The sequence below is a fragment of the Scomber japonicus genome, chromosome 8, assembly GCF_027409825.1.
Source record: "Scomber japonicus isolate fScoJap1 chromosome 8, fScoJap1.pri, whole genome shotgun sequence".
NCBI lineage: Eukaryota > Metazoa > Chordata > Actinopteri > Scombriformes > Scombridae > Scomber > Scomber japonicus.
Window position 1 is genome coordinate 6607999 of NC_070585.1, and position 23002 is coordinate 6631000.

Here is a 23002-nt window from a genome sequence, read left to right on the forward strand (position 1 = left end):
ATTAGGTCTGGTGGGTGAAGGTGTTGAAGGTGTGTGCTTTAATGCTGCAGTAAGAAAATGATTTATTTTGGATGAGTTGAATTTATGACATGAAGCTGCATCAGAAAACAATCAGCATTCACTCATTTTAAACTGCAGTCTCACCAATTTGTGACTGCTGTGGACATTTTCCCATCAACAAGATGCCACTAAAAGCAAAATTCAGTGTTCCTCTAATTCTGTACAAGTGTTCTCATTGATGTAGCCTGTACAATGACAGTAGTCGTCAATAGCCAACCCAATCACTAGAATAAAACATTGGCATTGTACATTTCTGCAAACCACACATACAATGAATCTCTACATTTCAGTGTTGGCTACCATCAGTTGAATAATGATGTTTTATGATGTGACATCACTGAGGTTACGATCTGGTTAGGTTTAGGTACAAAATACACATGGTTAGGGTTAGAAATATCCTAGAAATCGTGTCAAAAACAACTGCTTTTGTCGGTTCAAACGGGAGGTGGGCAATGGTCTCAAGGATGTGTTGAACAGTGTCGTCTGCTGCTTTGGTGCTTTTCCAACTTTCCAACAATGTTTCTAGCAAACCACCCAACGCATCCGCCTTCTCATAAGAAAGTCTACTCATATACAGTAGATAGGGGTGTGACGAGATCTCGCGAGACGAAAACGCGACGATATTTCTCGTCAAAGGGAATTTTGTCTTGCGAAGCTATAATTAAGGGGCACACAAAAAAAGAAAATAAAAGACGGTTGGTTTTCTATCGCTCATTCGCTCATTATATGTTCTTTTTATAATGTCACGTGTGGATCATTAACCTTGTTAAAGTTTCTACCTGTTGAGAAGATCTCAGTCAGCAGTAGATATTTTTTCATATTTTGTTCTACTTGTTTATTTATGTGATACGGGATTTGTGCAATTTACTTTTATTTCTGTTTTTTTTTATTAGCAATATGATATAATTTGATAATTGGATTCTATATTTAATTTATATTTATATATTAGAAATGTTTCTACTCATTATAATTTACTTTTTAGTATTTGTGATTGTATCTAACGTTTGTATTTATGGTTGTTATTTCCATAAATACCAAAATTATCCATCTGTAAAATATCTATATGGAGAAACCTTTTACAGTGCTGCATACTGCATATGATAATTATATATTTAGAAAGTAGAACTAAAGTGATTCATTACAAGATGATTAGTTAAAACATTTCAATTTAATCTTTTCATGTATTTCCTCATTGAAGTTTTCTTAAAAATAAAGTTAAAATCTTGTCTCGTCTCGATCTCGTGAACTCAATATTGTGTCTCGTCTCGTGAGCTGAGCTGAGTGTATCATCACACCATCACACTAACAGTAGATGTCATAACAATGGTCCATACTCAACAAAATGAACCTCAGCAGAGCAGGTATTAAAAAAGTACCAGGTACCAGGTACTATCCCCGATGGAAGAGCAAAAAAGAAAGGAGTAGAGTCGAGCCGAGTAGTGCTAGAACTGTATAGTAGTGCCATAAGGCTTTTAATATAAAAGGAGAAGTCACGTTAGGACTTGTTCTGGAACGGGGTAACGGATCTACAGTGATATTTGCTCTGAAATTGTTGCGAGGTGAGAGTTTGGGGGCGGGGGGGGGTCGTAAATTGAGTTGGTGTGTTACTGGTCTTTTCTATAAATAAAATCAATCAATCTGAACTACGTAACTTTAAATGTTGATATGATATACTGTATATTATAGAAATGTTGATATGATTCGTATGGTTGAAATGCTACGTATAAACCGTGAAACAGACAAATATTTATCTTTAGCAATTGGTAAAGAGCAAAAACAGAGGTAAAAGAGAGTAAATATTGGACTTACATATGACAAATATATATATATATATACATATCAGGTGGACAGAAACACAACTCCAAATGAATGATCATGTAGCTCTGTAACTGCTGGATGTGGAAATAAGCAACTGTTTCCTTAATATATCATCTTAAAAGGTGATGATATGTCAGTGTTGAGTGAAGAACTTATTTCAGTCCTATTCCCCACTTGTTATGGTGCTGTTGCTCTTGAAAATAAAAAGCTCAAAATTACTTTACAAAGTTAACTCAACTCGCCTGCTGCTGAAAATGAATTGCAGCTGTATTCTTACTATAGGATCCACACAGTTTATGTTAGACAATTAATTAAATTTGGACTTATTTTTTAGATTAAAACAAATCAGTTATGAAAAGCAAAAAAACAACGATTACCCAATAATATATGTTTTGTTTCACAATGCAGATTTACTGATTAGGAAAATCAGACATTCAGCAAAGTTAAATTCTGTTTATTCTTCTGGAACCGTGTGGATGTGTCGCACTTTAATTGTGTTCCTCTGTGGTTTCTGTGTGTGTGTGTGTGTGTGTGTGTGTGTGTGGTAACAGTGAGGGAGCTCAGCAGTGTTCTGCTTTGTCTTGATATCAGCAATAATCTCCCATTAGTCATTTCTATTGCCAAGCTCCAGTGGTGGTGCAATGACACCGGGAGAGACACAGAGAGAGAGAGAGACACAGAGAGAGAGAGATAGAAGACACAGGGATAAGTGAAAGATATACGTTTTCCATAACAGAAGGTGGGAGTGGAAAAAAAAAGATGAGAGAGATGGGCGAGATACTGCCGTTTGACAGACACTGTAAACAATCAGCGGAGAGAGGTCAAAACGGCTGATGAGGATGCAGTGTGAGAAGAGGAGCAGAGAGATGGAGAAAGAGAGGCAGAAGAGGTGAAGAGAGATAGGGGTTCATTGTGTAAGTGTGTGATTTTCTCTTTCCCAATCTTCCTTATTTTTTTCCCCTCTGTGCAATCTTGTCTCCTCCTTTTTAATCACCCATCCTCTCTGTATTCTCCATTATCTCTCTCTTGGTTTCTCTTCAACATAAATGTTATATTGTGCTTCAGTCTCTTAATACCACAATCTTTCCTGAACATTGACCAGATACTGGCAGTCTAAGCATAACCTTAAGTTAAACAATGCTGTAGTTTTTACTAGTGGATATTGTGCTGCAAGATCAAATACAAAACAAAACTAGGTATGTTGTCTGTGTCCACATTTTAGCAACTTGCCAAATTTGTTAATTAACATTTTCTCATTATGTTTACACAAAACATAATTCAGCCATTATTAAGTTTCTAGCAAAACATATTTGCTGTTTGTAAATGTAATTTCTAGGAGACAAGGGTTAAAGAGATACTTGATAATTCAATTTCATGCTGCTTTATACAATTTTTTTTTGGAAGAACATATTGCATTTTTTTACATTTATCAGACTGCTTCAGCTGCTGTTGAATTTGCATGCACTACATATACACAACACATCAATGTATCCATAATTTAATAATATATATGATTCTCACCACTCTGCATGACAGGTAGTTGTGGTACTTTGAGTATATTTTGATGCCTTATGTGAGTGCAACTTTGCAACTTTTGTAACTTCTCTCATCAATAGTAGTTTCTCAAAATTCAAGTCTAACATCTGACATCACTGACAATATATAATTAGTATATTTTCAATTGATTAGATCACATATGTAGACCCAAAGAGTCTTCTTTTTGGTATTTGTTTTGAACGTAACAAGCTTTTCACTGAAAACGATGAAAATTTTGCTTGAGGAAGAATCAAGTGATGAAGAGGAGCCTGCTGAAATTGAAGACATTTTTCAATCCAAAGATGGAAACGTTCTCTGATCCTCCATTCCTCCAAGTGACCGATGACGTATGTTGGGTGTAGAGAGGGAGAGGGGCCCCGAGGGCCAACAAGATATGCTGTTCCTCATGCTGAAAGCATAAAGTCTACATTTGAGTTGATAGTGCTGGAAATGACCGACAAGGAGGGGCATTGTGTGTATGGTGACAATTGGAAGAAGAAGGATAAAACAGATCTACAAGGATACCTGGGTCTTTTGATTCTTGCTGGTATCTACCAGTCCAGTAAGGAGGCTACGTCCAGCCTATGGCATACTCAGTCTGGGAGGGCAATTTTTCATGCCACCCTGCCACTGAAGACATTCCACATCATCTTGAGAGTAATTCGTTTGGATGATGGCAGCGCGCCGTACCAGAGACAAACTGGCTGCCATCCAGCAGGTGTGGGATAAGTGGGTGTGTCTCCTGCCACTCATGTATAATCCCGGCACTGATGTGACAGTGGACGAGCGCCTGGTACCATTCAGAGGTCGATGTGGATTCAAGCAATATATGCCAAATAAACCTGGCAAGTACTGCCTCAAAATCTGCGTAGCCTGCGATGCCCAGACCAGCTACGCCTGGAATATGCAGATGTACACAGGCAAACCTGCAGATGGCCAGCCGGAGAACCAGTCATGGACAGCGTGTGGTTCTCCAGGTGACAGAGGGTCTTCGTGGGACACACCATCACATGTGATAACTTCTTCACGTCCTATGCCCTTGGCCAGCAGCTGCTAAGGAGAAAGCTGGCCATGGTGGGAACCGTGAGAAAGAACAAACCAGAGTTTCCCCTTGCACTGCTGGCGACAAGACAGAGGGCCAAATTCTCTTCCCAGTTTGTGTTCACTGACACAAATGTTCTTGTCTCCTACTGCCCCAAAAAGAGAAATAAGGTGCTTCTCATGAGCACTCCGCATCGGGACACTGCAGTTAGCGCCACAGAGGACAAAAAGCCCCAGATCATCCTTGATTACAACAAGAACAAGGGGGGAGTCGACAACCTCGACAAGGTATTGTAATATTTATTCATTCAGGTCAATGCATTGCAGTCTTATGGAATATTTTTGACTGATTTGTTGTTTGTTACTTTTGCTGCAGGTCAGTAGTGTATACAGCTGTAAACGAATGACAGCCTGTTGGCCGCTGACTGTATTTTACAACATGCTTGATGTGTCTGCATACAACTCCTTTGTGCTGTGGAGAGAGATGGCCCCAAGCTGGAATCAGGGGAAGAGCCACAGGAGGAGGCTGTTCCTTGAGGAACTTGGAAGAGAACTTGTGACACCTGTCATAAGACGATGCCAGGCACTTCTCAGCACGCCAGCTTCTGCCAGCTTGGTCATGGAAGTCCAGCAGGATGCATCGACCCCTGCGGCTGCTCCTCCTCACCCATCACCCAAAAGGAAGAGGTGCCGATTCTGCACAAGTGACAACAAAACCAGCACCAGGTGCCAAAAATGTTCAAAGCCCATTGCATTGTAACATCGTAAAACATGGTATAATTTCATGTAAATGAGGTTTACTGCTCATAAATTAAGCATAATAAAAAGAATAAGAGGTATAAAAGAAGTTTAAAGTATGTGGTAATGAGTTGGCTAACAGAATGGTGTGATCATTTTATACTTCATGCATAAACAGTCGAACAAGACCGGGTCAATTTGATCCTGGAGGACAAAAGGTGAGTAGTAAACAGGAAGACATAACAAGGCTTAAGCAAAAAGTTGAAATCCTCAACACTCATTATTAGTGACTCAGAATTAGTTTGTGAGAAATATGAGAGGAATGAAGGAAGCTTGGTGGCCCACATTACCACGGTCATGATTATGATCTTGTTAATTCAGATAAACAGTAATGTAGGAAAACCTCAGTTCAGAAGTGTTCATGTTACTGAGTGTGTGCTGTTACCAGTCCTTTTAAGAGGTACAGAAGTATCCGGAGTGTAGAGTCTGATCAGTCTGTCTGCTGAGAAGCTGTGTTTTCTCCTGTTTGGGGAAGTGTGTGTACCTGACTAATGTGAGTATTTATGTTGAAACTGCTTTATGTAAGTGCCACAGCTTTATGTAGACGTTAATCTGTATCTGCTGGAGTTTCAGTAACAGTAAATGAATTACAGTGAATTTGCTACATTAGCTATGTAAGCTTGCATGTACTAGCTAGGCTAGACATGTGCTCCTCATTTTACATTGTTTGTACCATTGATATTTCTCCTTTGTTGATAAGCTGGTTTACGATGTAAAGGAGATTTCTTTAAATGTATTTTCATTCATATGCCTTGCATGTAACCCTAGTTTCATGTATGTATGGTATGTAGTATGTTAATTTGGTAAATAATATATATTATACTTTAAATTGTGTTTCACAGAACCACACTTTCCTCAATTAAAGCCACATAAACCTGAAGCTCTGCCTCGTGATTTTCTAATCGAAGTCACACTGCCATAGTGTTCGCCTGCTTTATCCAGTGCATCTGTTGATCTGCCCTAGACTTCTTTTATAAGTACAGATTTTTTTTCCTATGAAAACTTTTCTCAGATTTCCAAGATAATTATCTCTTATACAGAAAAAAACTGCTTTCTGTAAGAGCTGAGTAGCTGAGTTTGATTGCAGTTTTTGAGTTTGCAAAGAGAGGTTGTGAATGACTAAAAGGTGAGGAAGTTTTATTCAATTTCATGTATTTCATAATGTGTTTATTCATGTAATATTAAATAGGCACGCGGCTAATTGTTACAGGTGGAGTAGGTTGTGTTTCCTTTTTCACCTGTTTTGTGTTTTCTCTATTAGGTTCTACCCTCCCCCCTTTGTTTGGTGATGTGTGTGGCTGAGCGCACTGGCACACATTTGCTGATTAAGGCTGATTGTTAAAAAGGGCCAGGGATCCAGCTGATGGTGCCAGGGGGCCATTTCAGCAGCTATGAGCTGTGTGTAGTTGCAAGTGACAGTTTTGGTGGTGTTTATTCCTGTTCTGGGGGTGGGGGAAATGTCTTTAATTGTTTTTCATTGTGTTATTACAACTACTTTATGTCTGTCCAAATAAAAATAAGAAAAGAATAAGAATATATATTGCAGCAGTCCAAACATTTACAGTGCTGTATTCAAAAAAGGTCAGTCATGCCCCAATAAAAAAATCTTGAAAGAAAAAGGGTAAGTAATGCATCGTAACCCTCTATAGTCTGTCCTCTATAGTATGTGAGAATTCATAATGTTAGCAGTTATGTGCAATATGTTTACAGCACAGTCCACAAAAGTTCTGATTTAGGGAAATGGACTCCTGTCAAAAATCTTTGACAGGAGGTGTCGGCGAAGCACTTGCTTATCTGCCACAATCAAAATCAAAATATATTATCCAGCAGTTCAGACATTTACACTATTTGAAAAAGGTCAGTCATACAACTTAACCCTCTATAGTCTCTCAAGGCAAGGCAGTTTTATTCATATTTTATGCCCCCCCCCCCCCCCACACACACACACAAATGATAAAAACAAAGTACAGAGAAATAAAATGCTAGAATAGAGCATTAAATATAAGATTGCAGTATAAAATAATGATTTCCTTTAGAGAGCTTTGCTGTAAAGATTTTAGAACTGGAGCGATGTGCTCTGACCTCTTTGTTCTGGTCAAAACTTGAGCTGCAGCTGTTTGAAGACTGTGTTAAGTGAATTCAGACATTGTCTTCTAAACACATTAAATAGGTCATAAATGTATTTCTAAAAAAGGTGTAACAAGCATTTCAACCATTTAGATTTGAATTGTGGAGCTAGGCTTCACAAACTGTGTTCAGGATTTAGTGGGCGGCCCTGCTGCTGTAGAGGTATAAATACATTCAGCGCACACTACTACTACAGTCTACCGTTAGCCAGATAGCTGAGTTAGCCGCTGAGCGAACCGCCAAGTTAAGGCCCATTTATGCTCAATGTTAAATACGAAATGAATGCAGAGCACGGACAGAAGACTCCGTCCGTGCTCTGCATTCATTTCGTCCGTATTTCTGCACGCTTCCATAAAGCTTACGGATACAGACTAAATGGAGCAGTACCATCGGAAACCATGGGGGGGGGGGGGGGCTCGATATGTAGCTCTAGTGAGACACGAACAAGAAATAACAATGGGGGAACTTTTTGAGGAAAGGTTGTGTGAGTTGGTTAGAAACTTTAAACATATTGTTTTTGTCTTTTACGCAAGAGGAACATTATCAATATCTCTTCCACAGTCACCATGTTTGTTTTTGAGTTAGTTTGTTGTCATAAACTTTTGACTCTGTGTTGCCCCCTGGTGGATGTATTGGTTAACATCCATACCAACGTAAAGGACGCATGGAAGTATGTGAGCAGTGACGGTAACATCCTTTGAAACGGACATATACATTTTCGTACGTCCATTGAGCATAAATGGGCCCTGAGCCACCGAGCTAGCCGCTGATTTAGCAGCAGAAAGCTCTCACTTACCGACCATGTTTCCGGTGGAGGTGATGACTTTGATTGACAGGTAACACTTGGTAGGGGGCGGGGTTTCAGTGGACTTGGCGGGCATTCCCACAGCATTTGGGAGAAGAGTCTGATTTTTACACAACTTTGAAGCCTAATTTCATATATTTGGCGATTTTTTTAATCATTCAAATTTGGCAAACTTTTCTGTGGTATGTCAAACTCAGAACACATATTTATTCTTACTTTACACAGACTTTAATGCTTTTTTGTGGGAGTCCAGTCAGAAGACCGTTACAGTAGTCGAGTCTACTTGAGATGAAAGCATGAATCAACTTCTCTTGGTCTGTTTGAGACATAAAACCCTTCACTCTGGATATGTTCTTAAGCTGATAAAAGGCTGTTTTGGTGATTGATTTGATGTGACTGCTGAAGGTCAGATCTGAGTCTATCAGCACGCCAAGGTTTCAGACTTGGTCCCTAGTTTTTAGAGAGAGTGACTCGAGATGTTTACTGACAGCAATCCTCTTCTCTTTATTGCCAAAAACAATGACCTCAGTTTTGTCCTGATTTAATTGAAGGAAATTTTGGTTCATCCAATTTGTTACTCGCTCTAAACAGTGACACAAGGACTGTATTGCACTGTTGTCATCTGGGGACAGTGCTAGATATATCTGCGTGTCATCTGCATAACTGTGATAGTCTACATTAGAGTTCTGCAGAACTTGACCCAAAGGCAAATTCAAGGAGAATTTAACAGCAGTCCAGTGGAATTCAATAGTTGTATTCCACTAGACTGTTGTGGATCAGGAAACATAATCATAATGCAGACTAGAGATTTAGAGTATACCGAGCAAGTTTTCAAGTGCTTGCGTTTGTGAGGACTGTTGTATTGCACTTTGAGTAACCCCGAAATAAACTTATGGGACACAAACCTAAACAATTTTTTTCTTTCCTAGTATAGAATATATTGAACCAAATTCCATTCAGATTTGACTGCCATGTTATGAAAAAGTGAGCCAATATTTACCATAGTTTCCTCCATCCTGAACAGATTAATATATTCTGAATCAGACATAGTTTCAAACATTGTATAACCCCATTTAAGATGCTAAACATGCTTCTACACAATTCAAAAGCTCTTAAAACATGCAGTAATTTTCACATTAAGAGACACGCGTAGTTGAAGAAAACATATAGAAAGACACTCAAACTATTTTTCTCTGTCCCAGTATAAATAATAACAACAAGAATAGATAAGAATATAATACATATTTTAAATTGCTCAATCAAACAGCTATCTGCTTGTGTGTGAACAGTGTTTTATAAAGACACATCTATAAATCGTGGTTGAGGTGGTGCTGAATGAGGTTCAGTTGAGCCAAAGTGCTGTATTTGGCACTTTTACAAATGGTCTGTCCAAGAAAGAGGAAAAAAACATTATGAGGGGACAGGTGACAAATGCTATGGACACTGTGTCACCTCAAATAAGAACTGTGGCAGAGGTAAAGATAAAATGGTTTGACCTGAAAGTGATGGAAATAAAGAAAGGAAATTGCAGCACTGCTGTACAGTAACTTCAGGCAAGAACATCACTCCAAATATCCACTCCATCAACGAGAACACACTGAACCAACAGTCAGTTAATTACCTTTCCTCTTTGTACTAATTTTGGTTGGACTGTAACAGAAAATGACTTTAATTTAGTCAATTGAATAAGGAACAAAGTTGCAGACATGTCATAGTTCATCACTAATGCAAAATGATTAAAACTCATAATCATTAACACTTTCCCAGGATTTGTCAGAACTAATTTAGAGGTCTGTGGTGTGTACGCAGCTACATGCTGTGCTGTGCTGGAAATAGAGCCAAAGTAAGAACTGTAGGAATTCCGTGTCAATTTAAATAAACTAAATTCCACCCCGAAAGAAATTATTTCTTTGTTCTCAAAATAATGGAAATGCAGACAGTGTGACCTTGTTAAAGGGCTAGAAAGTTTCTAGTTTTAAATAAAACTCATCCAAACAAAGACTTGGATAGGCTTAGTTGTCTGGATTTGCTAGGGAGAGATAGTACATCCAAGCAGGTAGTCCATACATGTTTACTAAAGTAACTAAAGCTTTTTGACATGTCCCAGCAATAAAAACACAGGTCTAAATAATAATATGAATGATGGCTGAAATCCAATTAGCTGCTCCAGCTTTAGGGTTCTGGTATTCTGCATGCTGGCTCAGTGTCACACTGTCATTGTTAACTAGGACACTTTGAACAGAAGCCATTGTTAATATTATTCGTCACACCTGTGCTCTCACTACTACAACAAGTCAACATGTCTGCTGTGGAAAAAGTCACATTTCCAACCTACCAACTGCATATATTTGTGAATTAAGTCAAAGAACCTAAAAGATAAAGGTGTTGTGAGATGGAAAAAGTTTTAGAGGACAAATAAAAACATGATTCTTCCTCAAACTAAGTTATCGAAAGTCACCATTCTACATGAACCTGGCCTGATAATTAGACTGAATCATCTCACACATCAATCTCATTCATTTTGATCATGTTAACCATTTTTTGTTTTGTTTTGCCTTAACCTAACTTCACTCAACATGGGAGCATTTGGTAGTTGCCTCTTTGTGCTGGTGCCCAGCACCTAGTTCTGTTTAATGCTTTCATTCATTAATGCTTTCATTCATTCATTCATTCATGTCATAGCAATATGGCCTCAGCTAGGTAGGTACCTCAGCTCGCTACTTAGCTATGAAGCAAGTTAGCACTACCATTCTTAACCCCAACCTACAAAGACCCCACCAGACCTGTTTGAGTTGTGGTTAAGGACTGTGAGTAGTAATTCAAATGTCTGGAACCTGACCCCAACCCTTATCCCAAACTTTTTCCAGCTAGCATGAAATGCAAAATGTCATCATTGCCGCGAGAGCTAAGATCGTTGCTAGCAGAAGCAGTACACCTTTTATATTTCAAGGCAGTTTTAAGCCCATAATGTAAAGCATTTCTTACCAGAGTGTCTTAACTGGGAATCAATCACGGCTCTGCTGCGACTCCCACACTCCAAAATGGTACTTCGGTGGAGCTGAGGCTCGCTTGGCTGCACCTGGGTGTTTAGCGTGGAGGTGCTAACTCAAACTCCACGTACTCCGGTGGTAGTTAAACTCCGTTTGACACAGGTTGCATTTTACTTTTGACTCGTCAACTGAACCGTCTCCAAGTTTTTTAAAGTTAAACAAGCCGTTCAAAAGTCCAGTAGCTCTCTTACTTTCCTTCAGCGCGGTAGGTTTACTGCAGGAGGCCACTTCAAAGCATAGCGCTACAGCTAGAGGAGCCGTCTACGGGTGAGTAGAAGGGGCAAAAAGGCTTGCAAAATTAAAATGCGATTTAAAAAAATCAACGCGTTATGGATTGCATTAATCTAATGACGATTAGCGCGTTAACGCTGACAGCCCTACTTTTAACTGTTGGGACATACTTTCCTACCTAAGGGTCAATGCATAAACATGTTCAGGGGTGGTAGTAATTACACTTATCTTCCCTTAATTTCAAGAAATTAAATCTTTAATTGCATCAAGCATGAAAATAGCTACCAATATTACGATGCTATCACACTTTTACAGTGTTCTCTGCAGGTTGCAAAATGTCTTCATTTTAATTATATCCCAGTCATATTTTTAGATAATTTTTAACTCTCATTATGTTCCTGAGCTATTTTACACATTTTCAGAATATGAAAATTCAACCCAGCAGGTATCCAGCTGCAATCATTAACGCTTTCCTCTTCACACGTTTCACAGCACAGATAGCACTTTTTTTTTTTTTTTTTTTTGTTACAACTAATTATGACTGCAGCTGCATTAACAGGACCGACTGCAACACTGCCTGCTCAATTTTTATTGCACCTCATTGTAAAAGCAGGATTACTCATTTTTGTGCTTTAAAGATTTTATTACTATGACTCATCATTAACAATGTAATAGCTTTCCTTTACAAGGAGACTGGAATTTAATAGGAGGGATTAGGTAAGGTGCTGTGCATAAGTTCAGCACAAAACATTAATCTGGCCACCTGAGATAATACGGAACAAGAGATAAGGGATGTGGTGTGTTTATATTAATTGGTGTGTTTAATGTTTGGGGAGTGATTATTAATGGAGGTGTTTGTGAGGTTCCATGCAGCTGTTCAGGGGACGTTGAGAAATGCTGAACGCATGTCCCAAATTTCCACCTAGTTTGAAAACAACCAGTCATTGGTGTATACATACTTAGTTATTTTTTGATTTGATACTGTTGTTAGTGGGATGCAATATAATAAGGAACATCTATGTCTATGTTTTGTTTTTTCTTCTATTTTGTATTTCTATTTATTATATTTAATGTACATTTCACCAATTGATGTCTCCACTTAACTATTGCCCTTACTATTTTTCAACCTAAGTATGGTTGGCTTACATATAATTGTATAATAAAAACAATGGCAGTTCTGGCCCATTTACACCACAGGGCCCATATTAGGACCTACTGTTCTTTTGGAGGTGCCAGTTAATCCTGAAACTAATTCCTCATTTTAACAGTGGGGTGCGTCATCTAAAAATAAAGATATTAAGTATAACATTTTCATTTTATCATGTTAACTATTTTGGATTTGTGGCAGTGTCAAAATACAACAAACCTCTGGACATTCAATTACACCACGGGTTGACAAAAAATCACATTCATATCAGAAACTATGCATGCTAACAAACACCTTGGTATACAAGAAACCAGGAGCTATACTATGTATCCACATATTTCACTATAGACAATCATGACAACTTACTTACCCTAATCCACGTGAAAGAAACTTTACCTTTCAAATTACAGGTTTGGTGTTTTTTTCCAATGAGCTATGAATGTAACATAATACTGGCAGCGATAACATTTGCCAAACAAATGTATTATGAATGCAGTTTAGTTGTACATGAACATAATTTATTTAATTATGCCTGCTTGGCAATCTAAAAACAAACCCTTATAAGAACTTTTTCTTTGTCTTGCTGACAGAAGAAAATTAGATTTAAAGTGAACAGAGAAAAACGTTCCACTTTTAGCAGATGTATATGAAAACAACGTTCTGGTGTCAAACTCTGCTAACTCAAATGTTCCACTGAAGGAACAAGAAGAAAAACACATTTTTGAGTGGACGGGAACTTTAATTAATTGTATATCCTGAAGGCTTAAGGCTTGTATTGATTACACATGGTTGGTAATAAACAACAAAACATCATCTGCATACAATGTGATCTTGTATGAGAAAGTTGCTTACCTGTGGCAGCGCAACACTGTCTTGCACCACAAAGACTGGATAATATTTACCAGCCTTTACAACAAAGAGGATCACTGTTTCACGGATTTTAAAAAGTTCCATTAAAACTGGGGAAAATACTCCTGATGCATTAATGCTGTTAGCATTAGAAGTTCCACCCTATCCACTGCTAATATTGCATCTATCTATTTGATAATGTTTAAGGATTGATCCCACTGGGTGCAGTTGTGTGTAGCTGGACAGGGACGCAATGCCTGTGATCCCACCAGTGCATTCCAATAATCTACACTAAGCATATGTCCCTTTTCTAGTTTTGATGGAAGCCATGTCAACATTTGGTCAGTTTTTAAAATAAAACACCAATCATATATCAGTTATACACCAAATTAAAACAGACAAATGAGGAAAGCACTTAACTAAGTACTCTACTTACCCATCGTGGGAAACAACAAAATCAAGAAAAAATGACCAAATTAAATCTTAAAGCTGCCAAACCCAGTGAGATCAAGGTGTTAGACTGGCCCATTTGAGAGGTTGTTTAGGACAACCTTGACACAAGTACTATAATTTTGACGGTATATAAGAACACATATTTTACTCAACTATATAGACAGCTTTGTATCCTATAAGGTATACACATATTTCATGCAGTAGACAAAATGAAAGATTAAAGCAATTTAGGGCTAAAACATGAGGAGAAAACCAAAATGACTTTGACCACCACAACCACAGTAGAAATAAGGCATAATACAGAAGATAAAGTGGTGTGTAGCAAGCTTTTTATTTTAGTAGCTTGATAAACACTGAAAGTTTAAGATAACGGCAAATGTTAATTACCAAAATTAATTATTGTTTAAGAAGTGTGATCCTTTAAATAGATATGTAGACGTTGGAGTGTTTCCTGCTTATAGGATGGAGATTAAGAGGAGAGGCATCATACTGACTTTATTTAACTTGACTTTGAACTACAGAGATACCAGTAACGTAATCATCAAACCACTGTGACCTTTTTTAATCTTAATTTATCTCTTCTTTGGTCACTTTCCTCTTTCTCTCTACATATTTATCTTTCTTTCTCTCTCTTTTTTCCTTTAGTCTTGAGTGTTTGTACAGTCCTGAGATACTCTGTGAGGGGTGGAGGATTTACTCTCTGTGGGACAGCTGATGGCATCTACTGAGTTTGGTTAGGAAACAGTGTGAAATACAGCACAATATGCTTAAATATAATGCTTTTGCTTTCTCATACATGTTTACTTAAGGACATTATGTTTAGTGGTGTAATCTATATGTATGTACCTTTCAAAGGGACCTTACATAACAGCAACTTTGTGAATAGGTCTGTCACAACAATAACAGTATTGACTTATTGTACAATAACATACATGGACATGACCTTGATCATTTTCTTTTACCTCAATATTGCCACACTTCACATTAGCAGCTAAGAAGCTATTCATGTCACAGTGGCTAAGCAAGTAGTGTCCTCCATTCCTCACTGTGTACATCCTGAATGAAGACTACAGAAGATTTAAAGGTAAATGACTCTGTCCCCAACCTTAATGGCAGTCTGGGTTTTTTTTGTTTTATTTGTTAGTGTAGCACCCACTCTCCAATCCCACACCCACCCCCCTTGCTTTATTATATTATCGTTACATCAGTGGTATAAGATGATCTTCAAATGACAATAATATCATTCATGGAGAGTATTTCTGAGACAATATATCGTCCAACAAAAGTAGTTATTGTGACAGGCCTATTTGTGAAAGCAAGAAGCTACTAAACAACATTATAGTTTCAAACCTTTTGATTATGCTCATGACTTGTCTTTTCCCAGTCATCACAGAAGCAACAGCTTAGTATGATCAGAATTGTCTCCATTAGGTCCAGTAGAAATTGATAGGAACTGTATGGCCTTGGCTCAGCCAGAGAAGGATCCTATATGTATGCTCTATATGGGCCTAGAAATGTTGAAGTCTGCAGTCGCCTGATTTAAGCACTTTTTTGGCATCTACTGTTACTGTTTCTATCTACATTTTTTTCCAATGTGTACATAAAAACTGATTGGAAACCAGATTTGTTTTAAATAGTCTCAATTTAAAAAAAGATTTTATATTTGGTTGAGGTGAAATTTGGTATCAATAAAGATCAAATGCAATCAAAACTACTATATAAATCATGACATACATGAAGCATCCAACCTAAACATCATTCTAGCTTTTCCTCCTCTGAAGAGGTGAAAAATACTGGCTGATGAAATCATCAGATCTGCGTGGAGTGATGAACATGAAACATACATGAATGTCATATTAGTTGAATAAATAAATACTGCATTTTCATCACATTTTCCACATGGTTTCCCACTATCTGATGTCTGACTGGCGCCCTTGTAATTATGTCATGCAATGGTTTAATGACACTGGACTAGAGAATTAGCAACTGTTTATCTTGATGAGCCTAAACTGCTATAAAATTCATATCATAGCAGTGGATGGAAATGTGAATTAATTTGCATGTACTTTTTGCCTAATTTCTGGATTTTAACTTGTTAACATTTGTAACTTTCTCAACAGTGAATGCAGTCAGTATCCACCTTCCGACCAACAATCAGCACTGTGTTCTTTTAACCATGACCACAATCTTTCCCTGATATTAAATATGTAGTTTACTGTCTATCAGTCACTTTTGGAACAGTCATAGCATGATAACAGTATATTGGTTGGTTAATTTAAGTTATTTAATGGTAGCCATGATGTGTCTGTTTCCTTTTTTTACCTTGTCTGTTTCCACTGTCTTTTAGTTAGCATGTTTCATTAAATTGGCTTCAAAAAGTCTCTCTTTTTCTTTCTCTTATTCCTCTACTCGAGTGCTGCTGTTGCACCCACACAACCCCCAATAGGATGCTTTGTTTTGGGGGCTTCTGTTGTCCAGACACAGTTGATTGTGATCTCATTAATCAAAGAAATAAAGAGAAGAAAGGGGGAAAAAAGATGAAAAAATGATGAATAGCAACAGAACACTCTCTCTCTCTCTCTCTCTCTCTCTCACACACACACACACACACACACACACCAAACAGCAGTACCATAACACCAAATCACCATGGAGATAATTAGAACCAAGTCCAGATGAGTATCTCTCACTGCAAGTCCCAAACAGCACTGATTAGCATGATCTCGATATCACAAACAGAGAGAAACCAACAAGCATATGAATATGGGGTAGGTGCAAGCAAACACAGCCGCATTCCCAAAGGAACACACACACTCACACACACACACACACACACACACACACACACACACACACACCGACAGTATTAGCATCACAAAACCATTTTCCAGCCAACTCAGAGGCCACAACACCCTCTGAACCAGCAAATCACTTTTCATCTCCTCTAATGCAACTCTTCAACTTTCTCATTACATTTGTTTCTCTCGTCTTATCTGTTTTTGTCTCGCTACTGCTCTGTCACTTTAAATCTCTCTCTCTCTCTCTCTCTCTCTCTTACTGTTCCTCTGTGTCGATCTCTCAAAGTAACACTGCTGCCAGGCCAGCGGCTTGACTCTAGAGTTAAGATATGAAGTTACCAGAGCAGTTATAATTGCCTTATGGAAGTGAAATTAAAAAAAAACAAGTGAGAACAGAAAGATAGTCAATGTAGAATAAAGGCAGAAAAAAAGAAAGAGGTGGAAATACTAATAGACTTTTAGTCAGAAACAAACAGAATAGAGTTGAATAAAAGAGGAGGTAGTGCCTCTCATTCCTCAGTCAGTTCATCTGAGAAATTAACAAACTTCAAATGGAAACTTAATAAGAGAGGAAGTTGCCAGAAAGTGCCAACTAATTAAAGCAGACGGTAAAGTGATCCAGCATCATGTATAATGTGTTGACACCCTGTTACAGTGGTCAGGGCTGTTTTTCAGAGATATTAAAGGTGCTATGTATAGTATAGATTACCATTAACAGATAATTAGCGCCATCATTTATAGCATTACAGTAAACAAATGAGGCCAAGGAGATTGGCAGCTTTTACACCCCCTATCTGAACATATCACAAAAGGATACTCCAGCTACAACTATTTGGATTGCGTCACCTCACTTTCTTGTGAACTTGAAAACCTGTCAATGTACTTCAGGTCCATTTACTGGATGCTACTGACTGTGCTTCTCTTTAAAACCTTTTAAAATAAGGAGTCATCCAAGCGAAGGGGGTTTGTTCTGAACACTATCTTTACAATAACAAGCAACAGAGCTAAACACACAGAGAAAATGTAACATTGAATGATTTTGAAGAGATTTTGAAGTGCTGCAGAGAAAGAACTACATGCAGATTATGAGTCATTATCATTTTTTTTTTTTATTATTTACTAAATGAATATAACTCAAGGTATACATACACTTTCCCATCTTAAAGCCAATGTCTTTGAGTCAAATCACTGTCATATGAAGAATGTTTGCTTGTTGTGTTCACCTCACAGATGATTATTAGCTAATTTTAGCTAATGGGTAACTGTGCTATAGCTCAGCTAAAGATATGTTTCTGAGGAGTTGGTCTTCCATCGGTCAGGTGGCCAGAAACACTATTCCAAATGAATACAAATGGTGCTATATATCTGCTGGTTATATAAACGGGCAATTGATTGCTAACATGTTAGCCATGTTAGCTTTACACAACATTAATCTGTATCAGAGCCCTGTTTTCTTTCTTGTCCTTCTGCCCAACATAAATCAATTTCAACCCTACAATAATTAGCTGCAACTTTCAGAACTATTTAAAAACTATGAACATTATTACAAACTGCCTTTGTCACTCCCATCCTTAAGAAGGTAGGTTTGAACCCTGCAGACCTCAGCAACTATCAGCCAATCTCCGACCTCCCTTTTATCAGCAAGATCCTTGAAAAAGCGGTTGCTGCCCAGCTCCGTCGACACCTGTCCGACAATGACCTGTATGAAACCTTTCAATCAGCCTACAGGGTCCACCACAGCACAGAGACCACCCTTGTCAAAATGACCTTCTGATTGCTGCTGATTCTGGTTGCATCAGCATCCTGGTTCTGCTGGACCTGACAGCCACCTTTGATACAGTTTCCCACTCAATCCTGCTCAACTACCTTTCTACTCACCTTGGACTCATCGGTACTGCTCTGTCCTGGTTCACTTCCTACTTATCCAACAGAAAACAGTTTGTCACCTTTAATGAATCCAGCTTCCACCCTGCCCCAGTTAACCCCAGTCGCTCCCAAAACTCTGCTCCACAAAGTAGGAGATCTTGTCCTCATGGTTGATGGCTCCTGCATCTCGCTGTCCTCTGAGGTTCGCAATCTGGGTGTTATTTTGGACTCCACACTCTCATATGACACACACATTAAATCTGTCACCAAATCCGCCTTCTTCCACCTAAGGGACATTTCCACACCCTGTCCTTCACTCTCTGACTCAGTTGCTGAGACACTCATACATGCATTCATCACCTCACATCTGCACTATTGTAATGCCATCTTGTATGGGGTCCCCAATAAAATAAACATTTTTTTCATGGACATGCTCCAACATGTCCAAAATTCAGCTGCCAGGGTTCTCACTCGAACCAAACCCTGGAAGCACATCACCCCCACACTCAAAACAGTTGCACTGACTTCCTGTTTAGTTCCACATTACTGTCAAACTTCTCCTCCTCACATACAAAGCTCTTCATACCCTTGCACCCCAGTACTTAACGGACCTCCTTCATGTTCACCACCCTTCATGGGACCTGCGCTCTGCCAACTTGGGCCTCCTGTCCATTCCCCGCACCAGAAGGCGAACCTTTGGGGGCAAGGCCTGGAGCCACTCTGGATTCTTTTAAATCTAAGTTGTTCCTGCAGGATTTTGCAGGCTAAATGTGTGTTTTTGTCTTTACTGTACTGTTGTTGTCTGTGTTTCTTGTTATTGTGAAGCGACCTTGGGTTTCGTGAAAGGCACTTTACAAAATAAAGTCATTATTATTATTAGTTTTAGATTTGTGACCCAAAATTTAGCTCTCGATACATGTCCGTAATTGTCCCAAACACTCTTAGCTCTTTCTTCTACTTCGACATCTTGTTTAGATTAATCTACATCTTCGTAACAGTTATAACACTTCTACTAATTTGTAAGACTTAGAAGAGGACAATGAAACCTTAAAGTATGTCATCATTTTAAAAGGCAGAATTATGGTACTTGTCCATATAGTAACAGCTGGTCATCGAATATGGTGAAGTTGATTGTCCACCAGGCCATCTAATGAACAAAGTGATCTAATATCTCAGTACTAACTGATTTAATACACAACTTTAAGACAGCAGAGAGACTTTGAACAATTTTCTTCTCTGTTTTTAAGTTTTAGAGAAGCTTAATGAGTGTCTCCCTTGATTTGTTAATGGGATGTCATCACCAGACAAAATCTGGAGCCGCCGGATGGAGTCAGATTTCGGTGTTATTGCCTACACACTTCATTTAACAAGCTTCACATGTATAAAGCATGTGTGTTAGCGTCTGTTTTTAATCTGCTGGCGTGTTATGTCTTTCATTTATCTATGATAAGCGATTTCAGTGCAGACGGCGCGCTGATCATTCAGTTCTGTAGTTCTGTCTGGAGGAGAAATGTGTCCTAAAAATAGACTGTGCCTAACTCTCTGAGTTCACATTTAGACTGGATCTTTTCCCCCCTTTTTTTATTTAAGCGGTAAGATTAAGAGTCTGAGTTATCACCAACATTAATATGCTGCAGAGATGACGTTATTGAGAAGCTCTTAGCAATCACTGACTGAATTCAGCACACAGACGAGCTCGTAATGGGAGTGCAAGAGCTCCAATTAGAAAGACGGGCAATACTACGTTTTCAATTAAAACTTGAAAGGCAAAAACCATTTGACATTAATAACTGAGACACATGCAGTCTCAGCTATGTCAAATCTTTATTAATTAATTGTAACTACATGAGTTTAAAGGGTCAAAAATGTCCTTGAGTTGGAAGAGCATAATTGTCAATACTTAATTCAAATGAACAGATGCATATCATTTATTTGCATGTTAATTGAACCCTTTGCATCACTATCCCTGTGACATTAGGGTTTGTGCTGCGTTTATCTGAAGCTTTCTCAGTTTAATGACTTCCACATCCGTTCTGTCACGTTTCTACCACACTGACAAGGTTGATTATACAGTATGGGAGACTATGAAAAGTCATCAATGACTATGTGAAGAAGCAGGGTGGTAATCCATTAATAGGAGCGGTTTAGCACGTCTCCAGATGGAACAGCTTGACTCAGACTCGAATAATCCAATCAACCCTCTGTGGTGAATTTTCGGCATTAATGGGACGATTTTGTGTGAATGGATTATCTCATCAAATGATTCCAGTATGGATTAAAAAAGAATGATGCCTGCAATATGTTGAATAAAATAAATAAAAAATAAAAAATCACAGACCGGTCCAAATCTGCTTACAAGTCAAGGCTGCTGGGTTTGATCCTTTGAAATCTAGACTGGTTTAACTCATTTGATTTACAGGCGCATGGAATAGTCACCACATATCATATTTTCATATGACTCAAATATAAATATAACATTATTTATAATTACTTTATTTATATAGCACTTTCTACGTTGACAGACAAAGCAAAGACAGTACAATACAAAGTAAAGACATACAATACAAAGAGCAGTTACAAGGCCAACATTAAGATGAAAGTAGATTAAAATGACATACAATAAGGAGATGATAAAAAAAGATTAGAATATTACATGAACAAAGACAATACATAAAAGCAAGCCTGTAGAAATGAGTTTTAAGAAGAGATTTAAAAGAAGTTACCTATTCTGCAAGCCTTATTTCCTTATTTTTCAGGCATGTTGTTCCAAAGCCAAGAGGTCTTGATGGTGAGCGTGGTCACCTTAAGTGACCTAGGAGAGGTTTTTATATTTGATCTATTTTAAAATTTCAAGATAAATTCTCAGTTCTCAATTCAATTCCCTATTGAAACCACTGTCTCCCCAGCAGGTGTGTGCATACTGTGCATACAATACAGTACATTTTGTGTATATTTCATGAAAGTGGTGCTTTTATCCATGTGGGACCTGCTAATGCCACACTATAATGAATGTTGCTGACAAATCTATACAAAGCACATAAAAAGGCTGCAGTATAATAAAGACAGAAAGACTATGCCTGCGACTGTGTTTCGCTGATATACACATGGATCTATCAAGAAAACTGGATACTTGTACACCATTGCCATTCAATTTGTCTCAGTACCAACGTGCAGTATTACGACAAAAAAACAACTCTGTGGTCTAAAAAGCACCTTTCCCAAAGAGGGAAATATGGTTTGCAGCCAGGTGACATCAGTCATAAGAAGCAATCTGCTGATGAATAACTTGTGATTAGTGGTTTGTGGTGAGACTTTTTTGTCACTGGCTATTTGAGAATAAAGAATGAACTTTAAACTCTGGCAAGGATATTCAACATTTTGGTACTACATTTCCCATCAGCCTTTAAGCCCATCACAAGGAAAGAAACATGCACTTGTTATGGTAGATATGTGGTCAAAATGGGTGGAGGCGTTCCCAACAAACAGACAAGATGCTAGTGCGGTCACAAAAGCTTTGTTGACAGAAATCATCCCTAAATGGGGATTCCCAAAAAGACTGTCCAGTGATAATGGATCACATTTTGTGAACCAAGCAATCTGCCAACTAAGTAACTACCTTGGTATAGATTTGAGAAATCACTGTGCTTATCATCCAGCAAGTGGGGGCGCAGTGGAAAGAGAAAATGGCACACTAACAAACAAATTGGCAAAGATTTGTGCAGATACCAAATTAATGTGGACATGAGAATGAGGAAAATAACGAGAATAGGACTCAGTCCCTTTGAAATCCTGTTTACAGGTCCTCCACCTTTAGGAAGCTCTCCTCCAAGGCAGCCACTTCCATCCACAGACCTTTGTGAGAATGCTATTTTGAGATATTGTGTTAACCTGTCCTCTAACCTTTCCAAAATCAGAAACACCGTAGCAGCAGTTCTTCCCAAGCTGGCCACAGGACCACTACACCAACTGAGACCAGGGGATTTCATGGTGGTCAAGGACCTCCGAAGGAAGTCTTAACACGCTCCCAGGTGGCTTGGCCCGTTCCAGGTATTGCTTGTAACACACACCGCCATCAAAGTCGCTGAAAGGGCAACCTGGATCCATGCCAGTCACTGCAGAAAGGTTCAATTAGCACCAGAAAGGGCTGAAGTACCTGTGAACACTGGTTCAGACACACAACTGAAACCAGGCAGCGTTGACTCAAGACAACCTTAGGTGTGAGACTAGCTCCGTTTAAGGTTGCTCCGGTGAAATCCACAATCCACATACATGCTCAACAAGTAGAAAAACACACTGCACAGGCTGTTTATGCAGCTGAAGTTCTCCATGCAAGTTGGAAGACGTCCAAACTACAGACCAAGAAGAAGGAATAATAATAATAATAAATATAATTAATAATAATCATCCAATCGTCCAATCCTAT

At 38.5% G+C, this 23002-nt stretch overlaps 1 pseudogene; it reads left to right on the plus strand.

Moving 5' to 3' along the window:
* Positions 1 to 3756: 3756 nt before the first annotated feature.
* LOC128362676 (piggyBac transposable element-derived protein 4-like) lies at positions 3757 to 22596 on the plus strand (annotated as a pseudogene).
* The last annotated feature ends 406 nt before the right edge of the window (positions 22597 to 23002 follow it).